Consider the following 13,386-nt stretch of genomic DNA (forward strand, 5'->3'; position numbering starts at 1 on the left):
ACAGCCTCTCCTGCTCTGCCGCATTTATGCCGAAGTTACGGTGACGGAGCAGGAGATACACCGAGGAAATTCACCCTCCAAGTCTCTCCAGGCTTTCCTCATAACTCAGACCCAGGGATCTGTCTCCAGCTCTTGAATGTCTCCCTTGTGTCCCGCCGACCAGAGCTGGATGAGTACTCAAGATGCAGTCTAATCAGAGCACTGTCGCAACTTCCTCTAACTTCTATTCTATCGTTTATGACCATGTATTTCAATATCCCAGTGGGGTTATTGATTGCTGCCCTGCATTGGTTGGACATGTCAATCCGCAAGATTCCTAGAATGAATCAATTTGCATTTATGTAGCTCCTTTCCTGACCTCAAGATGTCCCAAAGCACGTTACAGCCAATGCAGTACTTTTTTGAAGTATAGTCACTGTTGTAATGTAGGAAACATTGCACAGCAAGGTCCCACAAACAGCAATGAAATAAATGATTGGATCAGTTGTTTTAATGATGTTGGTTGAGGGATAAACATTGGCCAGGACACTGGGGAGAACTCCCTGCTCTTCTTCGAAATAGTGCCATGGGATCTTTTAATCCACCTGAGAGGGCAGACGGGGCCTCGGTTTAACATCTCATACCAAAAGATGGCACCTCTGACAGTGCAGCACCCCCTCAGTATTGAAGTGTCAGCCTGGATTTTGTACTCAAGTCTCTGGAGTGGGACTATGAACCCATGACCTTCTGACCCAGGGGTGAGAGTGCTACACTGAGCCCCAGCTGACACCTTGGTCTTGCTCAGCTTCACCCTTGGCTATTTCAACACTATTCATGGAGTACAAGCACCTCTTATTTCTGCTTTCCCTGTGCAGTATTTCACAGATGTCTGCTTTAAATTTCATCTGCTAACGTTTTCCCCACGTACATATTTTATTCAACTCGTCCTGTAGTTTCTGAGCTGTCTCTTCCGATTCCACTTTCTCCTCTAGTTTGATTTCAATTCTAAAGTTGACCAATGTGTGCTCCGTGGTGAAGCTGCCGCAGGTCCCGGCCCTTCCCATCAGTGAGCTGCTCCGAGCACATGATCACTTTGCTGGCAGGACGATAACGACCATGATAGTTAGTCGGCCCTCGGACTGCTGCTGTGGGGGAAGCGGGCTGGGAGGGGAGCGGGCGGGGGGGGAGCGGGCGGGGGGGGGGGGAGCGGGCGGGGGGGGAGCGGGCGGGGGGGGAGCGGGCGGGGGGGAGCGGGCGGGGGGGGGGAGTGGGCGGGGGGGGAGCGGGCGGGGGGGGGGGGAGCGGGGGGGGGGGGAGCGGGCGGGGGGGGAGCGGGCGGGGTGGGAGCGGGCGGGGGGGGGAGCGGGCGGGGGGGAGCGGCGGGGGGGGAGCGGGCGGGGGGGGAGCGGGCGGGGGGGGGGAGGGGCGGCGGGAGCGCGGGGGACGGGCGGGGACGGGCGGGGGGGGAGCGGCGGAGGGGACGGCGGGGGGGAGCGGGCGGGGAGGGGAGCGGGCGGGGGGGGGAGCGGGCGGGAGGGGAGCGGGGGGGGAGCGGGCGGGGGGAGCGGGGAGCGGGCGGGGGGGGGAGCGGGCGGGAGGGGAGCGGGCGGGGGGGGAGCGGGCGGGGGGGGGAGCGGGCGGGGGGGGGAGCGGGCGGGAGGGGAGCGGGCGGGGGGGGGAGGGGGAGCGGGCGGGGGGGGGGAGCGGGCGGGGGGGGAGCGGGCGGGGGGGGGGAGCGGGCGGGGGGCGGGCAGAGGGGGCGGGCAGAAGGGCCAGGCACAGGGGGTGGGCAAGGGGGCGGGCAGGGAGCTCGATCTGCCCCGTCCCATAGTCACGCGAAAATCAGCATCATTTCCCACCCTTCAGGAAATTTCTGATCCATTCTCAGCGTTTAGCCTGAATCTCTACAGCTTTGAATTTGACTAACAGGCTCGTCGTGTGGGAGTCTTGACATGGCAGCTCCATTCCTTTTAAACTAGCTAGGTTTGAATTCCCTCTGGGCTCCTTCCCCCTCCCCTCCCCCACTGGGTGCCTGCCACGCTCAGCCAACCAGAGCTGTGCTACTCCAGTGAGGGAAAGAGCCCACCGAAATTTCCTGGCCCAGGCCACTTGCACAGCCTGAGCACCCTCACACTAGCTCACCCCCTGGCAGGGCTTTGAACTGGGATCGGGGGTGGTGTACATAAAATCGCAGCTCGAGACCAGCAGCCAGAATGCCCAAAGCGTCACGTGGAGAGTGGAGAGGGAGGGGGAATAATTGTTTAACCCGTTGGATCCTGAAATCTTTGGGGTGATCCCAGGATCACCATTGACCCTCTGGTCCACGCTGGGTGATCCCAGGATCACTGTAGACCCTCTGGTCCACGCTTGGTGATCCCGGGATCACTGTTGACCCTCTGGTCCGCACTGGGTGATCCCAGGATCACTGTTGACCCTCTGGTCCACGCTGGGTGATCCCAGGATCACTGTAGACCCTCTGGTCCATGTTGGGTGATTCCAGGATCACTGTAGATCCTCTGGTCCATGCTGTTGATCCCAGGATCACTGTAGATTCTCTGGGCCGCGCTGGGCGATCCCAGGATCACTGTAGATCCTCTGGTCCACGCTTGGTGATCCCGGGATCACTGTTGACCCTCTGGTCCGCACTGGGTGATCCCAGGATCACTGTTGACCCTCTGGTCCACGCTGGGTGATCCCAGGATCACTGTAGACCCTCTGGTCCATGTTGGGTGATTCCAGGATCACTGTAGATCCTCTGGTCCATGCTGTTGATCCCAGGATCACCGTAGGCCCTCTGGTCTGCTCGGGTGTTTCCAACGCAACCTTCTTTTTTTTTGTTGGGGGGGGGCGGGAGGAGAGGCACCTCTCTATTACAGCACCCCACAGGTGCACATAGAGAAGAAAAGGGGAAGAGGGTTAGGGGGAGGCCAGTACTGCCCCCTCCTTCCTCTTTTTCAGTTATATCGAAGGACCAGGAATTCCGGGGCAGCGTTGTGAGGGTGGAGAAGTGATGTCATTGGGTCTCCGTACCCCGCCCCTCTTCACCGTCCCTCGCAACTGTGCGATTCCGAGGTGCAAATGAAGAGGCCAACCCACCCCCTCGACTGTTTCCAATCATTGGGACGTTACCATTTTGCTTCTGTGCAGTGTTTTGGAAGCAGTGACACTGGGTGTTGTTTTATTTCTCTCTCTCTTTAGATTTGAGAATACTTTCAATGAAGTGATGAGAAGGGTATGAACCGCGATTGGAATCGTGCGGATCTCGCTCAAACCTCGAGCCCTCGAAACAAAATCAGCACCACTGACATGTTCTTGAAAGAAGCTTTGAATATCCCATAAACTACAATTCCACGGTTACTCTGGGCAAGTGGAGCACAGATTATAGCAAGAATTTTGGTTTATAATTATTAACAATGCCCAAACAGTTGGAAGGTTTATGACCAATCAGGATGACTCAAGTCCGAGGGGTAGAAATTGGTTACAGTCCGTTTTCGGGTCCATAACCAGTGGTGCACCAACAGTGCGTGTTCCAACAGGGAAGCCCGAGGGCCGGCCCGAAATTGGTCCTCAGTCATAATTTGCCTGTCGCGCCTCCTTAGGCAACTTTCTCCTTTTCAAAATATGAAATTCAGCAGCCCAAAGGGAAGTCCTGGGAGGCGAGTGGAGCAGCAACAAGGGTGGGTGGGGGTCGATTGTGAGTGGTCTGGAGTTGGGGGGAGCATTCCCACTCCTCCTGATTCCACAGCAACGACTCCTGAATTTTTTAACAACAAATGACCTTTGGTTGTCGGCCGCAGGGACTGCTGAAGAACCCCGAGCAGAACAGGCCCGTCTCCTGCTCCACTCATCGCCAACCAGTTTCAGTGAGGTACATAGGTAAGGGGCCTAACGTCTGTATTAGGCGGCTGCCAGGGACGCCTGAAAATGGGCCCGATGAATTTAGCAGTGGCCGATCGCGCGGGGACACTGGGCGCATTGTTAAATTGGTCATCGTTGAGCCCATTTTATGCCCATAAAACGGGCAAACAAATGTTGAGCAAAACTGAGCACATGCAGAACTGTGCTCACCGCTCTCCACAGGCCAGCTAAATTTGTATAAGAAAAACCAGACGGGAAAGTTGGGGTGGGGGCGATATTAACCTCACCTGCCCAGCGGAAACTGGGGTGGGTGGGCAGTTAATATGCCCCGAGCTATTTACCCAACCTGAAACCAACAGAAACCATCTTACCGGCTGCAATTTTAACCTGATCTCCTGAGCAGGCAGCAAGGACACCTGCCCAAAGCCAGCGGGGTCCTTCTTTCCCTATGCACGTGATGTCCCGATGACGTTGTCGGGCCCAGATTTAAATTTTAACTCAGGCTGGAGCGGGGAAGCTGCTGCCGCTTTCCCACAGGGCCAACCTGGGACAGAAGTGGATCAGCCCCAGAGGAGGCTGAAAAAAAGAGTGTTTTCCTTTCCTCCGGCCCCCACAAGGAAAGTTTAGGCCCCGGGCTCCCACCCACCATCCTGAATGCGAGACTCCCGTAAAATGGCCCAAGAACCCAATGCCGCCACCTACCTCGTGTTGGCGGGCAGTCTTTGGGCTCGCGGGTTTCTGGCGACTTTTGCCCCGACAGGAAGTCGTCCGGGGGATTTAAATAAGGCCTGGCCATTAAAATCGACTAGACCTCATTCTGCAACAGGCCGGCAGGTAATTAACTCCCCAGCGAGGTTTCCTGTCAGAAACCCACTGGCAGCTTAAATCCAGGCCCCAATCTTTGTTACAATTAAAAAGTGAAAAACGACATAAAAAGCTGTAACACAACAGGCCCATATATTAACATATCGCCCCACCATTGGCAGCCGTGCCTTCAGATGTCTCGTCCCCAAGCTCTGGAATTCCCTCCCTAAACTCTCCGCCTCTCTACCTCTCTCTCCTTTAAGACGTTCCTTAAGACCTACTTCTTTCACCAAATTTTTGGTCACCTGTCCTAATCTCTCCTTCTGTGGCTCGGTGTCAAATTTTTGTCTGATTACGCTCCTGTGAAGCACCTTGGGACGTTTTACTACGTTAACGACGCTATATAAATGCAAGTTGTGGATGTATAAGACACCTAATAGATTATTTGTTACAAAGTATCTTTTGCAAGAGTTGGTTGCGATGGGATCTTACCCATTGCAGAACTCATTAAAGTTTTGGATTTTATTTAAGACTTTGCAACTTTAACATTGATAATTTGTTCTGAACAGGACCACAGCAGTAAAATAATACTACTCTGGGGAAAAATTATATTTATTAATACTCAAGCAGGATCAGATTAATATTTCTGCAGACACCAATCTTACCGTTTAAATTACTTATCCAACTGCTGGATGCAGTTTGGAAATTGCTACCATTCTATTGAAAACGGTTATTAAGTCCATTTTAAACACACAAAAAAAAACTCACTGAAATGACTGCCACGTTTCTCAAAACGGCCGCCCAGCTTGTCTACAGATATCAACAGTGCAAACAAAGTCCCAATATGTCAGTCCTGTGACTCCTGTTGGCTCTGTATCTTCACTGCCTGTGGCTTGCTGTTTGGACCCATCTGTCAACTAGGCTGGTGAGCGTCAACAAAAGCTCAAAGGATCACCGAGCCAAGTTCAGTGAAACTGTGAGTTAATTTTAGCCCTCCTGTAAAGTGTCGATGCTTAGTAAACATCCCAGTTTCTGGTGTTTTCCTTGTGTTTTTGACAAAAAAAAATACAAGATTCCTGTTAAGACCGTAGCTACCATGCTTACAATTTAGAAAAAGGACAAGAACTTACATTTTTATAGCACCTTTCATGACTTTGGGACTCTTTACAGCCAATTAAGTACTTTTTGAAGTGTAGTCACCGTTGTAGGAAACATGGCAGCCAGTATGCGCACAGCAAGATCCAAAAACAGCATGAGATAAATGACCAGATCATTTACACACACTTTTGGATTTTCATTAAAACTTCCCCACATTTCGACTGATCTTCCCTGTGAGAGTCTACTTTGTGTCCTTTCTCTCATTTTTGTCTAGTTTCTCTCTTATTTCCTCTCATGCCCTCTCTGAGCTATTCTTTCCCATGAGACCCACTACCTGCTCTCTTGTCCCCATTCCCAATAAATTGCTGACCATCCAACTTCCCTTCCTGGCCCCCATGCTAGCTGTCATTGGAAATGGTTCCCTCTCTTCACATAATATCCCTCTCCCTTTCAAAACTGCAGTCATCTCCCCCATCCTCAAAAACCCCACCCTTGAATCCTCTGATCTTGCAAACTACTGCCCCATCTCCAACTTCCCTTTCCTCTCCAAAGTCCTTGAATGTGTTGTCACCTCCCAATTCCATGCCCGTTTTTCCTGCAGCTATACTTTGGAATCCCTCTAGTCAGATTTCCATCCCCTCCAATAGCACTGAAATGTCCCTGGTCAAAGTTACAACTGACATTGCATTTATCCTCCTTGACCTGCCTGCAGCCTTTGACATGGTTGACCACACCATCTCCCTCCAATGCCTCTCCTCCGTTGTCCTGCCCTCACCTAGACCCATTCGTACATATCCAATCATAGCCAGAGCATCTCCAGCAATGGCCTCTGTTCCTGCCCCCCCCTCCACTGTTGCCTCTGGAGTCCTTAAGGATCTATCCTTGGCCCCCTCCGCTTCCTCGTCTATATGCTCCTCCTTGGCAACATCATCTGAAGACATGGCGTCAGCTTTCATGTGTACATTGATATCACCCAGCTCTACCTCTCCACCACCTGTCTCGAACTCTCTGCTGCCTCTGTGTTGTCAGACTACTTGTCCACATGCAGACTTGGATGAGCCACAATTTCTTCCAGTTAAGCATTGGGAAGACCAAAGCCATCATCTTTGGTTCCCACCACAAACTCCATACCCTTACTATTGGTTCTATCCCTCTCTCCGGCCACTGTCAGGCTGAACCAGATTGTTTGCAACCTCAGCGTTCCATTTGACCACGGGCAGAGCTTCCAACCACATCTCCAACACAAAGACCGCCCACTTCCATGTCATAATCTCACCTACCGCCTCCCTCCAATAGCCCATCTGCTGCTGAAACCCTCATCCATTTCTTTGTCAACTCCAGACTCAACTATTCCAATGCTCTCCTGACCAGCCTCCCCATCCTTCATAAACTTCAGCTCATCCAAAACTCTGCTGGCTGTTTTCTATACTGCACCAAGTCTAGCTCACCCATCAGCCCCGTCCCTGTTGAATCACTGCCTCAAAATTGAAATTCTCATCCTTGTGTTTAACTCCCTTCATGACCTCACTGCTGACTCTCTCTGTAACCTCCTCCAGGCCTACAACCTCCCCAGAACTCTCATTCCTCCAAATTTGGCATCTTGTGCATACGCCCATCCTTTACCCCACCATTGGCGGCCGTGCCTTCAGCCATCTGGGCTCCATGCTTTGGAATTCACTCCATAAACCTCTCCGACTCTCTACCTCTCCCTCCTCCTTTGTGACCCTCCTTAAAAACCTCTTTGATCGAGCTTTTGGTCACCACCTCCTAAGATCTACCTCTTTGACTTAGTATACATCTTTGTCTGATTACACCTCTGTGAAGGACCTTGGGACTGTCTCTACATTAAAGGTGCTCTATAAATGGTTGTTGTTTTATACGCAGACTGTAACTTAGGATCAAACTATTCTGTTGCTCTATCACTGCAGTTTTGTGCCTCTAATATTAAAACCGTACATTGTAAATATTATCACTGGGTACATTTCATTTACTTGCAATACCTTTGAAGCCTTCTCATTATTATCTTACAAAGGTCTTTTAATAAAGTCTGACATGTGTCTTGAAACAAACTTTTACATTATGAAAACAGTGCTGAAAATGTGCCGTAGGTCCATCAGTTTTCTAAAAGGGAAAGTCAGGACGATGTTCCTGATATCGACCCATCACTAGACCGAATCAAGACCCAGAATATTCTGATGAAACGTGTAACACTCAAAAAATAAATTGAAATGAAGTATCTTAACACCCAAAACAACTCATCTTTTCTCTCTTCAGACTTTGTACATTTCCTGCATTCTTTCTTTTTATTTCAGATTTCCGGCATTTGCAATTGTTTTTTTCTCTCTCTTATAATGGTCTCATTAAAGGAAACTTGTACAAAACATAGAACTGCCATTTTCAAACCAGATCATCTGCATCACTTCAGGCCTGAGGCCTAACTTAAACATCTGCACGGCTCTGACATATCGGAGTGGATTTTGTGGGAGTTTGTTTTCTGCTTGATGTTTATTTTCATATAAACAGGAGTAACTCTAACTGGGTGAGCTGGTAACCTTCCTGACACCAACATTATTGTATCACATCATGCTGGGATTTCATCAAAATAGCAACCCTTAAGTAAAAATATCTAAATCAGGAGAGGTTTTTTAAGTATCTGCATTAATTACATACACATCTCAGGTTTAAAAACCATTTAAAATCCTGTCATCAGTGAGTCTGGGAATAGCCTTCCAGCTGTCTCATTGATAGCTGCAGAATCCACCCTATGCTCCTTGCGCCTCTAAGACTAAAGATCTTACTGAGGTCACAGCAAGACACTGTTCAGATCTTGTCAGGTTCTAGCTGATATAATTAGGCAAACAGAATGCAGCCGCAAGCTGAAACACAAAGGATTCAAACAGAAGCGACTCTCGAGACTCACCTGAATGTTAGAGCACAGTAAGGGTCTGAAGCCCGAGAGCAGATTCCAGCCGCACCGTAACTGGCAAAGGATCGAGGGAATCTCCCATACAAATTAACACAGGATACATATCTATCCATCGATCGATTGTATATTAAAATTCTCCAGATTTCCTATTGCTCGCGGTGATTTTAACATTTGGCACTGAACTGGCGATAGTGGATCCTCTGCCTGTTACACGCCCCCCACCCCCACCCCCGCCTGATTTTTCTTTCCATCGAAGCCAGCGGTAATAGAAAATCATGCTGGGTGTGTAACAGGCGATCCTCTACCGCCTGTTCTCTGCCGCCGCTGCGAGTTAAAATCAGCCCGCTATTTCCCAAGTCACAATTTCGTAACACTTTTGTGAGATCTGTAACACCTCGAGATAACGCCTGGCATGTAACAGTAACACCCTCTTCTATCACTTTTAATGGGTAATGCCTGCTATTCAGTCCTCCAACCAGTAGGGGTGCTGTGGCGTGAGTCACCCACCATTTTGTCCTGTTACAACAAACACCACCAAAAGACACACTACTTCTTCTGACTAACCGTGAGCAAGGCAAAGGGAGATTTGCTAATATATGCAAGTCCTGCACATAGCATACACTAAGTGTCACACTAGGTTCCTGTAACACTTTCTTGATAAATGCCCCTATCGTTAGACAACGACGAATTGACCAACTCGTTCTGAGCAATGCCACATGTGATGCAAAGGAAACAGATACCAGGATTGGAATCAAACTGAAGGATTCAGACCCATTTCACACTGCCCCCTTACAGTTTATGACAAGATCAGAGTCACCTGAGATAAAGCATCATGTTTTAATCATTCTTAGCCGTGACTCAGTGGTAGCACTCTCATCTCTGGGGCTAAGAAGGTTGTGGGTTCAAGTCCCACTCCAGAAACCTGAGCACAAAATCCAGGCTGCCAGTGCAGTACTGAGGGAGTGCTGCATTGTTGTAGGTGCCATCTTTCATATGAGATGTTAAACCAAGGCCCTATCTGCATAAAAGATCCCATGGGACTATTCAAAGAAGAGCAGGGGAGTTCTCCCTGGTGTCCTGGCCAATATTATCCCTCAACCAAAATCATTAAAACAGATTATCGCGTTATTATCACATTGCTGCTTGTGGGATCTAGCTGTGTGCAAATTGGCTTTTGTGTTTCCTACATTACAACAGCAATTATGCTTCAGAAGTACTTCATTGGCTGTGAAGCGCTTTGGGACGTCCTGATGGTCCTGAAAGGCGCTATATAAATGCAAGTCCTTTCTTTTTTTGGATGCCTATTGGTCGACACTTATGCAATGGGAGATGTGCTATTTGCAACAAGGCAGACCATGTCATTACACAAAATCAGTTTACTAAATGGTGTGGTGATATCTGGAGTACACCTGAAGTAAAAAAATTCTCTTTGCTATCCGGTATTAGAGACCGCCCTATCTGTCAACCCACACCTCAGAGCTACAGTGTGTCACATCAAGCCAATCCCACAATATAAAGAGACTCTCTCCCTCCCCAACACACAAAACAACTGATGCAACACTGCAGAGTTCCCCATTCACCCCCTCAGCTGGCACTAGCCCATTCACAAACACACAAGGGTTCCAATGAAACAACATCAAAACTGCACCCCCAACCCTCCCACCCCCCAATAATTTAAAACCTGGACAGATGTTGGGAACAGGAGTGACAATGGCGTTTCAATCCGCTTTGTGAACTACCCCAGTGAATACCCAGTGCCAGTCCCAATATGGGCCATACATGAGCCGAGCTCAGGATATCTCACGGGGTCAGTGTGGCAGGAGTCCCCTGGACACTACGCTCACTGTGATCTAAACAGTCCTGCCACCTTAACACTGGGCCAGAAAGTTGGCCCTCAAGTACCGTGCACCATTATGCTGTGAATATGAAGATGTGAACCTTGGTATTACTGGGCTGATCCACAGCGGGGCCACTGAGCTGTGGATTTCACGGAAAAATGGAGGGAAGAGTAGAACGCGATGCCCAAAACGTTAGTACAAATCCTGGATGAGTCCCGTAATCTCACGTAATAAACACAGGAACCAGAGACTCTGATTATAAATAATAGAATTTGATCCCCAGAACACTAGAAGTCTCATAATCCTATATAATAAAAACGGAATTTGTTTTACCTGACCATAGATCTGGTGAGGAAGTACTGTCAGTTTCTGAAAGTCAGTGGTGTTTACATTCAAATATATAGTTTGGGGGGTGGGGGGGGAGCAGTTAAAACCGAGCGGGAGACGTACTCACTGGCCTCCCACGCCCATCCTGCCGAATGCAATTTTAAGCTGAGGTGGACTGAGTGGCCTCCCTCGTCTGTGATAGGGTGTGCCATGTTATTCATTCTCCCATGTACTGCAGCCTCGTGTTCGTTTCAATAATGTGGGAATCAGTAAACTTGCTGCAGAATGACACAGATTACATCATGCTATTTGCTTGTACACAATGAATCAGTTCTGCATCCTTAATCCATTTCCTAATAACACAAGCATTGAGGAAACTTTCCTCAGTGGGAGATGTGTAGGTGAGAAATGGTGAGATCATAACAGTACAAGGGGTGACCTCTGAACACTGAATCTACTGCTCCCAGCATCATGTGTTAAATCACTTCCCATTAGGATATACACGGGTTTTACGTTTACAGTTTAATACGGAAAAGCGCAAAGATTATATACATTGTTTATAGCACACAACCCACAAGAGAAACTCACATTTGCTCACTGGGGCTGTTAACACTATAAAAGTACCAGCAGATCTCCCATGGCATTGCTCGTGATACGTTGAATGATGTGCTGTTGTTTTACAATGGCAGGAACATCATGTGATGCACAATGTATTATTCTGCTGCTAAACCGGAGCCGTGTTTAATCTGACCTGTCTCTCTATGGCCACAGTCTAACAACACTCTCCCACAGTTAATTACACTGTATAACATTAATTAGGGCCAGAGTGATCTCCTAAGACTAGTTTCGATCGCCTAAGGGAGTCGGAGAGGAATTTATTAGATCTCTTTCCCTTAATTGACCTGGGTTTATCTGGTTTATCGCCTCTCCCAGGAGATCACATGGCTTTCAGGTGGGGTGCAGAGTGTATATATTGTGATGCACAAGGCGTCGCAGTTGTGTGGGACAGGCTGGATAGACCAGGAGGTCTTTTACTGTCTGTCATTGTTCCAATGTAATAGATGTTGGTGAGGGAGGTTTGTAGATTGGCAGGTGCTTGTAAAATTTCTGGTTCCAGGTCAGAAGAAATCAGCAGGAAATGGCTTCCTTTCTTTCTCTTTCTTTAAATGCTATTGACTTTTTTGAAATGTAATGTGTGGTGGATGTGTGCTAGTCACAAGGCTCTTATATATCTAGCTAGATATTAAATAAGTAATAGTTAACCCTATCTTTACTGGTAAGTACCAGTAACAGTGAAAGGTTCTGGTGCTTTACTCCGTCATTCCACAGTTTGGAACAGGACTGCATGTAATGAACTGAAGAGGGGATTTTTAAAATGTTTTATTCGTTCATGGGATGTGGGCTTCGCTGGCGAGGCCGGCATTTATTGCCCATCCCGAATTGCCCTTGAGAAGGTGGTGGTGAGCCGCCTTCTTGAACCGCTGCAGTCCGTGTGGTGAAGGTTCTCCCACAGTGCTGTTAGGTAGGGAGTTCCAGGATTTTGACCCAGCGATGATGAAGGAATGGCGATATATTTCCAAGTCAGGATGGTGTGTGACTTGGAGGGGAACGTGCAGGTGGTGTTGTTCCCATGTACCTGCTGCTCTTGTCTTTCTAGGTGGTAGAGATCGCGGGTTTGGGAGATGCTGTTGAAGAAACCTTGGCGAGTTGCTGCAGTGCATCTTGTGGATGGTACACACTGCAGCCACACTGCGCCGGTGGTGAAGGGAATGAATGATTAAGGTGGTGGATGGGATGCCAATCAAGCAGGCTGCTTTGTCGTGGATGGTGTCGAGCTTCTTGAGTGTTGTTGGAACTGCACTCATTCAGGCAAGTGGAGAGTATTCCATCACACTTCTGACTTGTGCCTTGTCGATGGTTGAAAAGCTTTGGGGAGTCAGGAGGTAAGTCACTCACCACAGAATACCCAGCCTCTGACCTGCTCTTGTAGCCACAGTATTTATGTGGCTGGTCCAGCTAAGTTTCTGGTCAATGGTGACCCCCAGGATGTTGATGGTGGGGGACTCGGCGATGGTAATGCCGTTGAATGTCTAGGGGAGGTGGTTCGACTCTCTCTTGTTGGAGATGGTCATTGCCTGGCACTTGTCTGGCGCGAATGTTGCTTGCCACTTATCAGCCCAAGCCTGGATGTTGTCCAGGTCTTGCTGCATGTGGGCACGGACTGCTTCATTATCTGAGGGGTTGCGAATGGGACTGAACACTGTGCAATCGTCAGCCAACATCCCCATTTCTGACCTTATGATGGAGGGAAGGTCATTGATGAAGCAGCTGAAGATGGTTGGGCCTAGGATACTGCCCTGAGGAATTCCTGCAGCAATGTCCTGATGCTGAGATGATTGGCCTCCAACAACCACTACCATCTTCCTTTGTGTTAGGTCTCCAGCCACTGGAGAGTTTTCCCCCTGATTCCCATTGACGTCAATTTTACTAGGCCTCCTTGGTGCCACACTCGGTCAAATGCTGGTTTGATGTCAAGGACAGTCACTCTCACCTCAC

The 13,386-nt window shown here is 49.1% G+C and overlaps 1 protein-coding gene across 2 annotated transcripts in view; it reads right to left on the reverse strand.

Annotated features, from left to right (window-relative positions):
• LOC137332845 (muscleblind-like protein 2) overlaps positions 1–13,386 on the reverse strand; it is a 287,907-nt gene that overhangs the window by 259,667 nt on the left and 14,854 nt on the right. Inside the window, exon 1 of one of the 2 annotated variants that reach the window (XM_067996782.1) lies at positions 5,410–5,442. The exons of the other annotated variant lie outside the window; for it this stretch is intronic. The gene's annotated coding sequence lies outside the window, so the exon portion shown is untranslated. Of the gene's footprint in view, positions 1–5,409; positions 5,443–13,386 lie in introns of those variants that run through there. 2 annotated transcript variants of the gene reach the window in all.

Source organism: Heptranchias perlo, chromosome 15 (assembly GCF_035084215.1).
Source record: "Heptranchias perlo isolate sHepPer1 chromosome 15, sHepPer1.hap1, whole genome shotgun sequence".
Lineage (NCBI taxonomy): Eukaryota > Metazoa > Chordata > Chondrichthyes > Hexanchiformes > Hexanchidae > Heptranchias > Heptranchias perlo.